The sequence below is a fragment of the Salmo trutta genome, chromosome 13 (assembly GCF_901001165.1).
Source record: "Salmo trutta chromosome 13, fSalTru1.1, whole genome shotgun sequence".
Lineage (NCBI taxonomy): Eukaryota > Metazoa > Chordata > Actinopteri > Salmoniformes > Salmonidae > Salmo > Salmo trutta.
In genome coordinates this window covers 81,581,308-81,593,590 of record NC_042969.1, presented here as the reverse complement: position 1 = coordinate 81,593,590, position 12,283 = coordinate 81,581,308, and the positions used below count along the sequence as shown (strand labels likewise).

The 12,283-nt window shown below is 41.4% G+C and overlaps 1 protein-coding gene across 1 annotated transcript in view; it reads left to right on the top strand.

The window, feature by feature from the left end:
• The first annotated feature begins 226 nt into the window (after window positions 1-226).
• The window catches only part of p2ry6 (pyrimidinergic receptor P2Y6), a 29,237-nt gene continuing 17,180 nt past the window's right edge, over window positions 227-12,283 (top strand). Inside the window, exon 1 of the mRNA XM_029773764.1 lies at window positions 227-540. The gene's annotated coding sequence lies outside the window, so the exon portion shown is untranslated. The remainder of the gene's footprint in view (window positions 541-12,283) is intronic.

Here is a 12,283-nt window from a genome sequence, read left to right as displayed (position 1 = left end):
AAACACAAATTTAGTGCCAGAGTTTAAATGGAGTTACTGTGTAAACAGGTGAAGTGACCTATAGAAGGATGCAGCAGAGTACAGTCCACATATCTGGTCTGATATGAGTAGATATACACAGACATACGTAAGTGCATTTTAATGACGGAAGCAGACCACTCTCCTTGGCTTACCAAGCTATTTCGGTACATTATGATAACACTTACCAAATGTTTTTTATGTACATTTCTAAACCCCACACACAAACTGGTTCAGTGTGTTCTTCTACTGTTTATCACCCGTTCATGTGAACTCTACTTGCTTGTCTCAAGGTGTGCCAGGGGTTGTCTTTTCAAAAACCATGCTGACACAACACAACTCACACAACCCCACACACACATGCAGCGCGAGGATGTGCTTGAGCCTGTACCCACAAAACTTGTGCAACTCCAATGAAAATAAACCAAACTATGACCACTCTGGGATCTTTCAGTCAACTCTAACACTAGAATCCATACAATATTTTCGTTCTGAAGACTTTGCAGTGGTTGTTGTGATGAGGTATGTGCCAATATCATACATTCAACATTCATTTTTAAGGCTGTTTTGATAGATTGCCTAACAGTTTGTTATGATCAATATTTGGATCCCATTCAAATCAATGACACTTCTCCCTGGTCACTGTTGAAATACTGTAAAGAGGAGGATGAAAGGAGAGGAATTAGTCATATCTCTTTCAATAAAAACTATCTGACATACCATCGGGTATTTAGCCAAAAATCTGTAAGTAATACGCAGGATGGACAGAGTTTCTGTCTGAACAGGCTGAAGCAATAAGAGGGGGAAAGATAAAGATGTTTTTGTTGGTGCACCAGGCAGCTATTTACACTCTGAAAGGAGTAGTAGAGAGAGAGGGAACTGCTACCAGACACACACACACACAGTCCTGCATCACACTCACTCCTCACTCTGGGAATGAATACAGATTATTGTAAATCCTCTAATGTTGATGACTGGGTTCTAATGTAGTCACCTCTGTGTCGCTCTGTCATTATCATTGTATGAGGTATTATTGGTTGGTTTTCCCCTGTGCTGTGACATGTGTAAACAGTGCCAGTCAAAAGTTTGGACACACCTACTCATTCAAGGGTTTTTCTTTATTTTACTATTTTCTACATTGTAGAATAAAAGTGAAGACATCAAAACTATGAAATACACACATGAAATCATATAGTAACCAAAAAAATGATAAACAAATCAAAATATTAACATCTGGAATGTTTTTCCAACAGTCTTGAAGGAGTTCCCACATATGCTGAGCACTTGTTAGCTGCTTTTTCTTCACTCTGCGATCCAACTCATTGCAAACCATATCAGTTGGGTTGAGGTCGGGTGATTGTGGAGGCCAGGTCATCTGATGCAGCACTCCATCACTCTCCTTCTTGGTCAAATAGCCCTTACACAGCCTGGAGGTGTGTTGGGTCATTTTCCTGTTGAAAAGCAAATGATAGTCCCACTAAGCCCAAACCAGATGTGATGGCATATTGCTGCAGAATGCTGTGGTAGCCATGCTGGTTAAGTGTGCCTTGAATTCTAAATAAATCACTGACAGTGTCACCAGCAAAGCACCATCACACCTCCTCCTCCATGCTTCACGGTGGGAACCACACATGCGGAGATCATCCGTTCACCTACTCTGCGTCTCACAAAGACACAGAGGTTGCAACCAAAAATCTCAAATTTTGACTTATCAGACCAAAGGACAGATTTCCACCAGTCTAATGTCCATTGCACATGTTTTTTGGCCCAAGCAAGTCAAGTCAAATCAAATCAAAGTTTATTTGTCACGTGCGCTGAATACAACAGGTGTAGACCTTACAGTGAAATGCTTACTTACAGGCTCTAACCAATAGTGCAAAAAAGGTATTAGGTGAACAATAGGTAAGTAAAGAAATAAAACAACAGGCTATATACGAGCGAGGCTATAAAAGTAGCGAGGCTACATACAGACACCGGTTAGTCAGGCTGATTGAGGTAGTATGTACATGTAGATATGGTTAAAGTGACTATGCATATATGATGAACAGAGAGTAGCAGTAGCGTAAAAGAGGGGTTGGCGGGTGGTGGGACACAATGCAGATAGCCTGGTTAGCCAATGTGTGGGAGCACTGGTTGGTCGGCCCAACTGAGGTAGTATGCAGCAGTGTAAAAAGAGGGGTTGGGGGGGTTGGGGGGCACACAATGCAAATAGTCTGAGTAGCCATTTGATTACCTGTTCAGGAGTCTTACGGCTTGGGGGTAAAAACTGTTGAGAAGCTTTTTTGTCCTAGACCTGGCACTCCGGTAGTAGAGAGAACAGTCTATGACTGGGGAGGCTGGGGTCTTTGACAATTTATAGGGCCTTCCTCTGACACCGCCTGGTGTAGAGGTCCTTGATGGCAGGCAGCTTAACCCCAGAGATGTACTGGGCCGTACGCACTACTCTCTGTAGTGCCTTGCGGTCAGAGGCCGAGCAATTGCCGTACCAGGCAGTGATGCAACCAGTCAGGATGTTCTCGATGTTGCAGCTGTAGAACCTTTTGAGGATCTCAGGACACATGCCAAATCTTTTTCGTTTCCTGAGCGGGAATAGGCTTTGTCGTGCCCTCTTCACAACTGTCTTGGTGTGTTTGGACCATTCTAGTTTGTTATTGACGTGGACACCAAGGAACTTGAAGCTCTCAACCTGCTCCACTACAGCCCCGTCGATGAGAATGGGGGCGTGCTCGGTCCTCCTTTTCCTGAAGTCCACAATCATTTCCTTAGACTTGGTTACACTGAGGGTAGAGGTTGACCGATTATGATTTTTCGACGCCGATACCGATACCGGTTATTGGAGGCCCAAAAAAGCCGATGCCGATTAATCGGACGATTTTTTTGAAACTTATTTGTAATAATGACAATTACAACAATACTGAATGAACACTTATTTTAACTTAATATAATACATCAATAAAATCAATTTAGCCTCAAATAAATAATGAAACATGTTCAATTTGGTTTAAATAATGCAAAAACAAAGTGTTGGAGAAGAAAGTAAAAGTGCAATATGTGCCATGTAAAAAAGCTAACGTTTAAGTTCCTTGCTCAGAACATGAGAACATATGAAAGCTGGTGGTTCTTTTTAACATGAGTCTTCAATATTCCCAGGTAAGAAGTTTGAGGTTGTAGTTATTATAGGAATTATAGGACTATTTCTCTCTATACGATTTGTATTTCATATACCTTTGACTATTGGATGTTCTTATAGGCACTTTAGTATTGCCAGTGTAACAGTATAGCTTCCGTCCCTCTCCTCGCTCTTACCTGGGCTCGAACCAGGAACACATCGACGCAAGAAAGTGCTGTTTGAATGAACGCTTACGAGCCTGCTGCTGCCTACCATCGCTCAGTCAGACTGCTCTATCAAATCATAGACTTAATTATAACATAATAACACACAGAAATACGAGCCTTAGGTCATTAATATGGTCGAATCCAGAAACTATCATCTCGAAAACAAAACGTCTATTCTTTCAGTGAAATACAGAACCGTTCCGTATTTTCTCTAACGGGTGGCATCCCTAAGTCTAAATATTGCTGTTACATTGCACAACCTTCAATGTTATGTCATAATTACCTAAAATTCTGTAAAATTAGTTCGCAACGAGCCAGGCGGCCCAAACTGTTGCATATTCCCTGACTCTGCATGCAATGAACGCAAAATGACACAATTTCACCAAGTTAATATTGCCTGCTAACCTGGATTTCTTTTAGCTAAATATGCAGGTTTAAAAATATATACTTCTGTGTATTGATTTTAAGAAAGGCATTGATGTTTATGGTTAGGTACAGTCGTGCAACGATTGTGCTTTTTTCGCAAATGTGCTTTTGTTAAATCATCCCCCGTTTGGCGAAGTCGGCTGTCTTTGTTAGGAAGAAATAGTCTTCACAGTTCGCAACGAGCCAGGCGGCCCAAACTGCTGCATGTACCTTGGCTCTGTTTGCAAGAGAAGTGACACATTTTCCCTAGTTAAAATAAATTAATGTTAGCAGGCAATATTAACTAAATATGCAGGTTAAAAAATATATACTTGTGTATTGATTTTAAGAAAGGCACTGATGTTTATGGTTGGAGCAACGTGTACCTAAGCGATTATATGCAGCGCAGGACAGGCTAGATAAACTAGTAATATCATCAACCATGTGTAGTTAACTAGTGATTATGATTGATTGATTGTTTTTTATAAGATAAGTTTAATGCTAGCTAGCAACTTACCTTGGCTTCTTACTGCATTTGCGTAATAGGCAGGCTCCTCGTGGAGTGCAATGTAAAGCAGGTGGCTAGAGCGTTGGACTAGTTAACCGTAAGGTTGCAAGATTGAATCCCTGAGCTGACAAGGTAAAAATCTGTCGTTCTGCCCCTGAACAAAGCAGTTAACCCACCGTTCCTAGGCCGTCATTGAAAATAAGAATGTGTTCTTAACTGACTTGCCTGGTTAAATAAAGGTCTAAAAAAAGAGAGAAAATAACCAAAACATGTATTTAAAAAAAAATGATTGGCCAAATTGGCGTCCAAAAATACCGATTTCCGGTTGTTATGAAAACTTGAAATCGGCCATAATGAATCGGCCATTCCGATTAATCAGTAGACCTCTAATTGAGGGATAGGTTGTTATTCTGGCACCACCCGGCCAGGTCTCTAACCTCCTCCCTATAGGCTGTCTCGTCGTTGTCGGTGATCAGGCCTACCACTGTTTGTGTCGTCTGCAAATGTAATGATGGTGTTGGAGTCGTGCCTGGCCATGCAGTCGTGGGTGAACAGGGAGTACAGGAGGAGACTGAGCACGCACCCCTGGGGAGCTCCAGTGTTGAGGATCAGCGTGGCAGATGTGTTGCTCTTCTTATTGGTGTCCATTAGTAGTGGTTTCTTTGCAGCAATTCGACCATGAAGGCCTGATTTCAGGCAGTCTCCTTTGAACAGTTGATGTTGAGATGTGTCTGTTACTTGAACTCTCTGAAGATTTATTTGGGCTGCAATTTCTGAGGCTAACACAAAATCAAATCAAATCAAATTTTATTTGTCACATACACATGGTTAGCAGATGTTAATGCGAGTGTAGCGAAATGCTGGTGCTTCTAGTTCCAACCATGCAGTAATATCTAACAAGTAATCTAACCTAACAATTTCACAACTACCTTATACACACAAGTGTAAAAGAATGAATAAGAATATGTATATAAAAATATATGAATGAGCGATGGCCGAACAGCATAGGCAAGATGCAGTAGATGGTATGGAGTTCAGTATATACATATGAGATGAGTAATGTAGGGTATGTAAACATTATATAAAGTGGCATTGTTCAAAGTGGGTAGTGATACATTTATCACATTAATTTGTCATTATTAAAGTGGCTAGAGATGAGTCAGTATGTTGGCAGCAGCCACTCAATGTTAGTGATGGCTGTTTAACAGTCTGATGGCCTTGAGATAGAAACTGTTTTTCAGTCTCTCGGTTCCAGCTTTGATGCACCTGTACTGACCTCCCCTTCTGGATGGTAGCAGGGTGAACAGGCAGTGGCTCGGGTGGTTGTTGTCCTTGATGATCTTTTTGGCCTTCCTGTGATATCAGGTGGTGTAGGTGTCCTGGAGGGCAGGTAGTTTGCCCCCGGTGATGCGTTGTGCAGACCTCACTACCCTCTGGAGAGCCTTACGGTTGTGGGTGGAGCAGCTGCCGTACCAGGCGGTGATGCAGCCTGACAGGATGCTCTCGATTGTGCATCTGTAAAAGTTTGTGAGTGTTTTTGGTGACAAGCCGAATTTCTTCAGCCTCTTAAGGCGCTGCTGCGCCTTCTTCACCACGCTGTCTGTGTGGGTGGACCATTTCAGTTTGTCCGTGATGTGTACGCCGAGGAACTTAAAAATTCCCACCTTCTCCACTACTGTCCCGTCGATGTGGATAGGGGGCTGCTCCCTCTGCTGTTTCCTGAAGTCCACGATTATCTCCTTTGTTTTGTTGACATTGAGTGTGAGGTTATTTTCCTGACACCACACTCCGAGGGCCCTCACCTCCTCCCTGTAGGCCATCTCGTCGTTGTTGGTTAACAAGCCTACCACTGTAGTGTCGTCTGCAAACTTGATGATTGAGTTGGAGTGCATGGCCACGCAGTCATGGGTGAACAGGGAGTACAGGAGAGGGCTGAGAACGCACCCTTGTGGGGCCCCAGTGTTGAGGATCAGCGGGGTGGAGATGTTGTTACCTACCCTCACCACCTGGGCGGCGGCCCGTCAGGAAGTCCAGGACCCAGTTGCACAGGGCGGGGTCGAGACCCAGGGTCTCGAGCTTAATGACGAGTTTGGAGGGTACTATGGTGTTAAATGCTGAGCTGTAATCGATGAACAGCATTCTTACATAGGTATTCCTCTTGTCCAGATGGGTTAGGGCAGTGTGATTGCGATTGCGTCGTCTGTGGACCTATTGGGGCGGTAAGAAAATTGGAGTGGGTCTAGGTTGTCAGGTAGGGTGGAGGTGATATGGTCCTTGAATAGACTCTCAAAGCACTTCATGATGACGGAAGTGAGTGCTACGGGGTGATAGTCATTTAGCTCAGTTACCTTAGCTTTCTTAGGAACAGGAACAATGGTGGCCCTCTTGAAGCATGTGGGAACAGCAGACTGGGGTAAGGATTGATTGAATATGTCCGTAAACACACCAGCCAGCTGGTCTGCGCATGCTCTGAGGACGCGGCTGGGGATGCTGTTTTACTCACATTGGCTGCAGTGAAGGAGAGCCCGCAGGTTTTGGTAGCGGGCCGTGTCAGTGGCACTGTATTGTCCTCAAAGCGAGCAAAGAAGTTGTTTAGTTTTTCTGGGAGCAGGGCATCGTGATCCGCGACGGGGCTGGTTTTCCTTTTATAGTCCGTGATTGACTGTAAACCCTGCCACATACCTCTCATGTCTGAGCCGTTGAATAGCGACTCTACTTTGTCTCTATACTGACGCTGAGCTTGTTTGGTTGCCTTGCGGAGGGAATAGCTACACTGTTTGTATTCAGTTATGTTTCCGGTCACCTTGCCCTAATGAACTTATCCTCTGCGATTCCTGTGGCAGTCCTCATGAGAGCTAGTTTCATCATAGTGCTTGATGGTTTTTGTGACTGTACTTGAAGAAACGTTTGAAGTTCTTGAAACTTTGCAGATTGACTGACCTTCATGTCTTAAAGTAATGATGGACTGTCATTTCTCTTTGGTTGCCATATATGGAATTGGTCTTCTACCAAATAGAGCTATCTTGTGTACATCACCCCTACCTTTTCACAACAGAACTAATTGGCTCAGAAATTCCACAAATTAACTTTTAACAAGGCACACCTGTTAATTGAAATGCATTCCAGGTGACAACCTCATGAAGTTGGTTGGGAGAATGCCAAGAGTGTGCAAAGCTGTCATCAAGGGTAAGGGTGGCTACTTTGCTTAACTGTTTTTTGCTTACTACATGATTCCATATGTGTTATTTCATAGTTTTGATGTCTTCACTATTATTCTACAATGTAGAAAATAGTAAAAACAAATAAAAACCCTGGAATGAGTAGGTGTGTCCAAACTTTGGACTGGTACTGTATATTGTGTGTATTATCCATTATTTCTATTTGACAAACAGGCTAAACTAGACAGTCTCTTCTGATTAACACTATCACCTCTTATTTATCGATACAGGCTACAGACATATCACCTCTTCTTTCAGGGAACGAGTGGAAAGATTTGTGACCCAGTGTCACAACATTTAAATGCAAAGGGTTATTATGAGAAAACAACATAGCAATCTTCCAGGGTTTCTCAAGAATCCTCCCCTGGGAGACCAGCTCCTCTAAGTGATCCTTTTGGATCAGGGTGTAAGAGTTACATTTACATTTTAATCATTTAACAGACGCTCTTATCCAGAGCAACTTACAGTTAGTGCATCCATCTTACCCCTTAAGGTCGATGTCTGCGCCCCCACGGACATGTAATTAGCATAATAACAAAACCCACATAAAAATCTGTCAGTTTAAGGTAGAGATATCTGTTTTTTTGCATTGGATGCGTCTCAGTCCACCGCATCAGCTGATGTCGGACGTCCGCATCTGGGGTGAAAGACGACAGAGCTAGAGCGGTGTTTGGCAGACCATGAGACATCTCAAATACAAACTATTATGACCCCTTTATGGAAAGATGAGACTCTCACAGACATAATGGTGTTCTCCGTTTAGCTCTACGACCCCCACAAGTGTCTTGGGACTCGTCTGAAGTCGGTACATCCCTTCTGCCAACTTCTGTCTGTAGCGTCCCAGCTGTTTGAGTTAGACACTAATGACCCCTCTGTGGAAAGGTCAAACTCAATTGTTTTGTTCTAGGAGGACCACAGGCCTCACAAGACTCGTCTGAAGATCCCCTGGTGCCAGTTGAAAAAATATATGGATTATATATATGGAGACTGTTTAATGCCAAAAATAAGGGGTTAAATACATGTACAAAAAAGTATATAAATGTTTCCTGATCTTTCTTATATCTCTCAGATTTATAGGACAGACACTTCAGAACAAACAAACTTGATTTCTGGGGGGGGGACTATCTGTTATTCAATGTGTTTGTATGGGCTAATAGCAGTAAGGCCAAAATAAATGCTAATCAAATAATATTTTTAAATATATTTTGTATACTTAAAGGAGTCTTAAAATTCAATGTCAAATAGCTAAATTATCCTTTGTATGAGCTTCTTAAAACAATTCCATATAGCTTAGTAGAATTTCTAAAAAACCTGTTTTTGCTTGGTCATTATGGTATTATGTGTAGATTGAATGTAATTTAATACATTTTAGAATAAGGCTGTAATGAAGAAAAAGTCAAGGGGTCTGAATGCATATCACAGTCGTGGCAAGTAAAACTTTCCTCAATAAAGTAGCTCTCTGTAAAGTATAGTGTTAGTGAGAACTAGAAGTTGACCGATTAATCGGCATGGTCGAGTAATTAGGGCCGATTTCAAGTTTTCATAACAATCAGTAATCAGCATTATGGCCGATTACATTGCATTCCACAAGGAAACTGTGTGGCAGGCTGACCACCTGTTATGCGAGTGCAGCAAGAAGCTAAGGTAAGTTGCTAGCTAGCATTAAACTTATCTTATAAAAAACAATCAATCTTCACATAATCACTAGTTAACTACACATGGTTGATGATATTACTAGGTTAACTAGCTTGTCCTGCGTTGCATATAATCAATGCGGTGCCTGTTAATTTATCACCGAATCACAGCCTACTTCGCCAAAAGGGTGATGATTTAACAAAAGCACATTTGCGAAAAAAGCACAATCGTTGCACAAATGTACCTAACCATAAACATCAATGCCTTTCTTGAAATCAATACACAGATGTATATTTTTTTAAACCTGCATATTTAGTTAAAATAAATGTATGTTAGCAGGCAATATTAACTAGGGAAATTGTGTCACTTCTCTTGCGTTCATTGCACACAGAGTCCGTCTATATGCAACAGTTTGGGCCGCCTGGCTCATTACGAACTAATTTGACAGAATTGTACATAATTATGACATAACATTGAAGGTTGTGCAATGTAAGAGCAATATTTAGACTTAGGGATGCCATCCGTTAGATAAAATACGGAACGGTTCCGTATTTCACTGAAAGAATAAAACTTTTGTTTTCGAAATAATAGTTTCCGGATTAACCATATTAATGACCAAAGGCTCGTATTTCTGTGTTTAATATTAGAATTAATTCTATGATTTGATATTTGATAGAGCAGTCTGACTGAGCGATGGTAGGCACCAGCAGGCTCGTAAGCATTCATTCAAACTTTACTGCGTTTGCCAGCAGCTCTTAGCAATGCTTGATTCACATGCTGTTTATGACTTCAAGCCTATCAACTCCTGAGATTAGGCTGGCAATACTAAAGTGCCTATTAGAACATCCAATAGTCAAAGGTATATGAAATACAAATGGCATGGAGAGAAATAGTCGACGCGGCATAATTCCTATAATAATTACAACCTAAAACTTCTTAACTGGGAATGTTCTGCGCAAGGAACTTAAACGTTAGCTTTTTTACAAGGAACATATTGCACTTTTACTTTCTTCTCCAACACTGTGTTTTTGCATTATTTAAACCAAATTGAGCATGTTTCATTATTTATTTGAGACTAAATAAATGTTAGTTATGTATTATATGAAGTTAAAATAAAAGTGTTCATTGTTCATTCAGTATTGTTGTAATTGTCCTGGTCCTCCAATAATCGGTATCGGTATCAGCGTAAAAAAAAAATAATAATCGGTCGACCTCTAGTGAGAACAGTAGTGTCAGTGTTACTGTAACTACGGCAAGGCTGTTAGTTCATTTTATTATTATGTTATTCTGCTCTGGGTTAACCATCTCTATCAAGGTGTTTTCCATTCATTTCCATTCATTTATTCATTCACATGATGCCATTGTTGGTGCAGGACATGAAATTAAAATGAAAACGCTGTATATATTTATGGATTCATCTGTTTGTTTATTTATTATTCCTTCATTCAATTAGCAGACAACGTGAAATGTGCATTTTATTCAAACATTATATAATTTGATGCAGTATGGTGTTCATTGAGAACATACAGTGGGTTAAGCTATATTTCAGTTGAGGACATATTTCTTCAAGGCTACCGGATCCTGAACAGCAGCCAGGCTTCAGTATTGACAGATTCAATAAAAAGGTAATAAAAGTTGAGACAGGGCCAGAGGCGTGTTGTATTATTTCGATTGTTTTCCCTCTGGAGAGAACGTGATGAAGCTCATCCATCATCTTCTGGACTTTAGGTTTACAGTATTATACTGGCATCAGAGTTGCTGCAGTGAAACCTACAGTATTATACTGGCAGCAGAGTTGCTGCAGTGAAACCTACAGCATTATACTGGCATCAGAGTTGCTGCAGTGAAACCTACAGTGTTATACTGGCAGCAGAGTTGCTGCAGTGAAACCTACAGCATTATACTGGCATCAGAGTTGCTGCAGTGAAACCTACAGTATTATACTGGCAGCAGAGTTGCTGCAGTGAAACCTACAGCATTATACTGGCAGCAGAGTTACTGCAGTGAAACCTACAGTATTATACTGGCAGCAGAGTTGCTGCAGTGAAACCTACAGCATTATACTGGCAGCAGAGTTACTGCAGTGAAACCTACAGTATTATACTGGCAGCAGAGTTGCTGCAGTGAAACCTACAGCATTATACTGGCAGCAGAGTTGCTGCAGTGAAACCTACAGTATTATACTGGCAGCAGAGTTGCTGCAGTGAAACCTACAGCATTATACTGGCAGCAGAGTTGCTGCAGTGAAACCTACAGTATTATACTGGCAGCAGAGTTGCTGCGGTGAAATCTACAGCATTATACTGGCAGCAGAGTTACTGCAGTGAAACCTACAGCATTATACTGGCAGCAGAGTTGCTGCGGTGAAACCTACAGCATTATACTGGCAGCAGAGTTGCTGCAGTGAAACCTACAGCATTATACTGGCAGCAGAGTTGCTGCGGTGAAACCTACAGTATTATACTGGCAGCAGAGTTGCTGCGGTGAAACCTACAGTATTATACTGGCAGCAGAGTTGTTGCAGTGAAACCTACAGCATTATACTGGCAGCAGAGTTACTGCAGTGAAACCTACAGCATTATACTGGCAGCAGAGTTGTTGCAGTGAAACCTACAGCATTATACTGGCAGCAGAGTTGCTGCAGTGAAACCTACAGCATTATACTGGCAGCAGAGTTGCTACAGTGAAACCTAGAGCATTATACTGGCAGCAGAGTTGCTGCAGTGAAACCTACAGCATTATACTGGCAGCAGAGTTGCTGCGGTGAAACCTACAGCATTATTGTTGTTAAATAAATGTTTTGATATTTGACTGTGCATTCTAGTGTTTTACTGTTGAAATTACAGAAAAGTCTTACAGTGTGACAGCCCTCCCCCTCCTTTTTACACGTGAACTCAACTTCTTGTGAGAAATTGATACAAGCAGAGCACACCTGTGGGAAGCTAGCCACAATAAGGAATAGTCACAGTAGTGGAATTTACAGTTTGCCTTCAAAATAAAAGTCTCCAATTAAAAATAATCCAAAACGGATACAAATAGTGGAATAATGCCATATTTGGACAAGACAATGCTGAAAAAAAGGTTGGAATGTTGTTTATATAACTTTAAAAGTTTTTTTAATATACATTTTACAAACAGCAACAACAACAAAAAAACGTTCAAA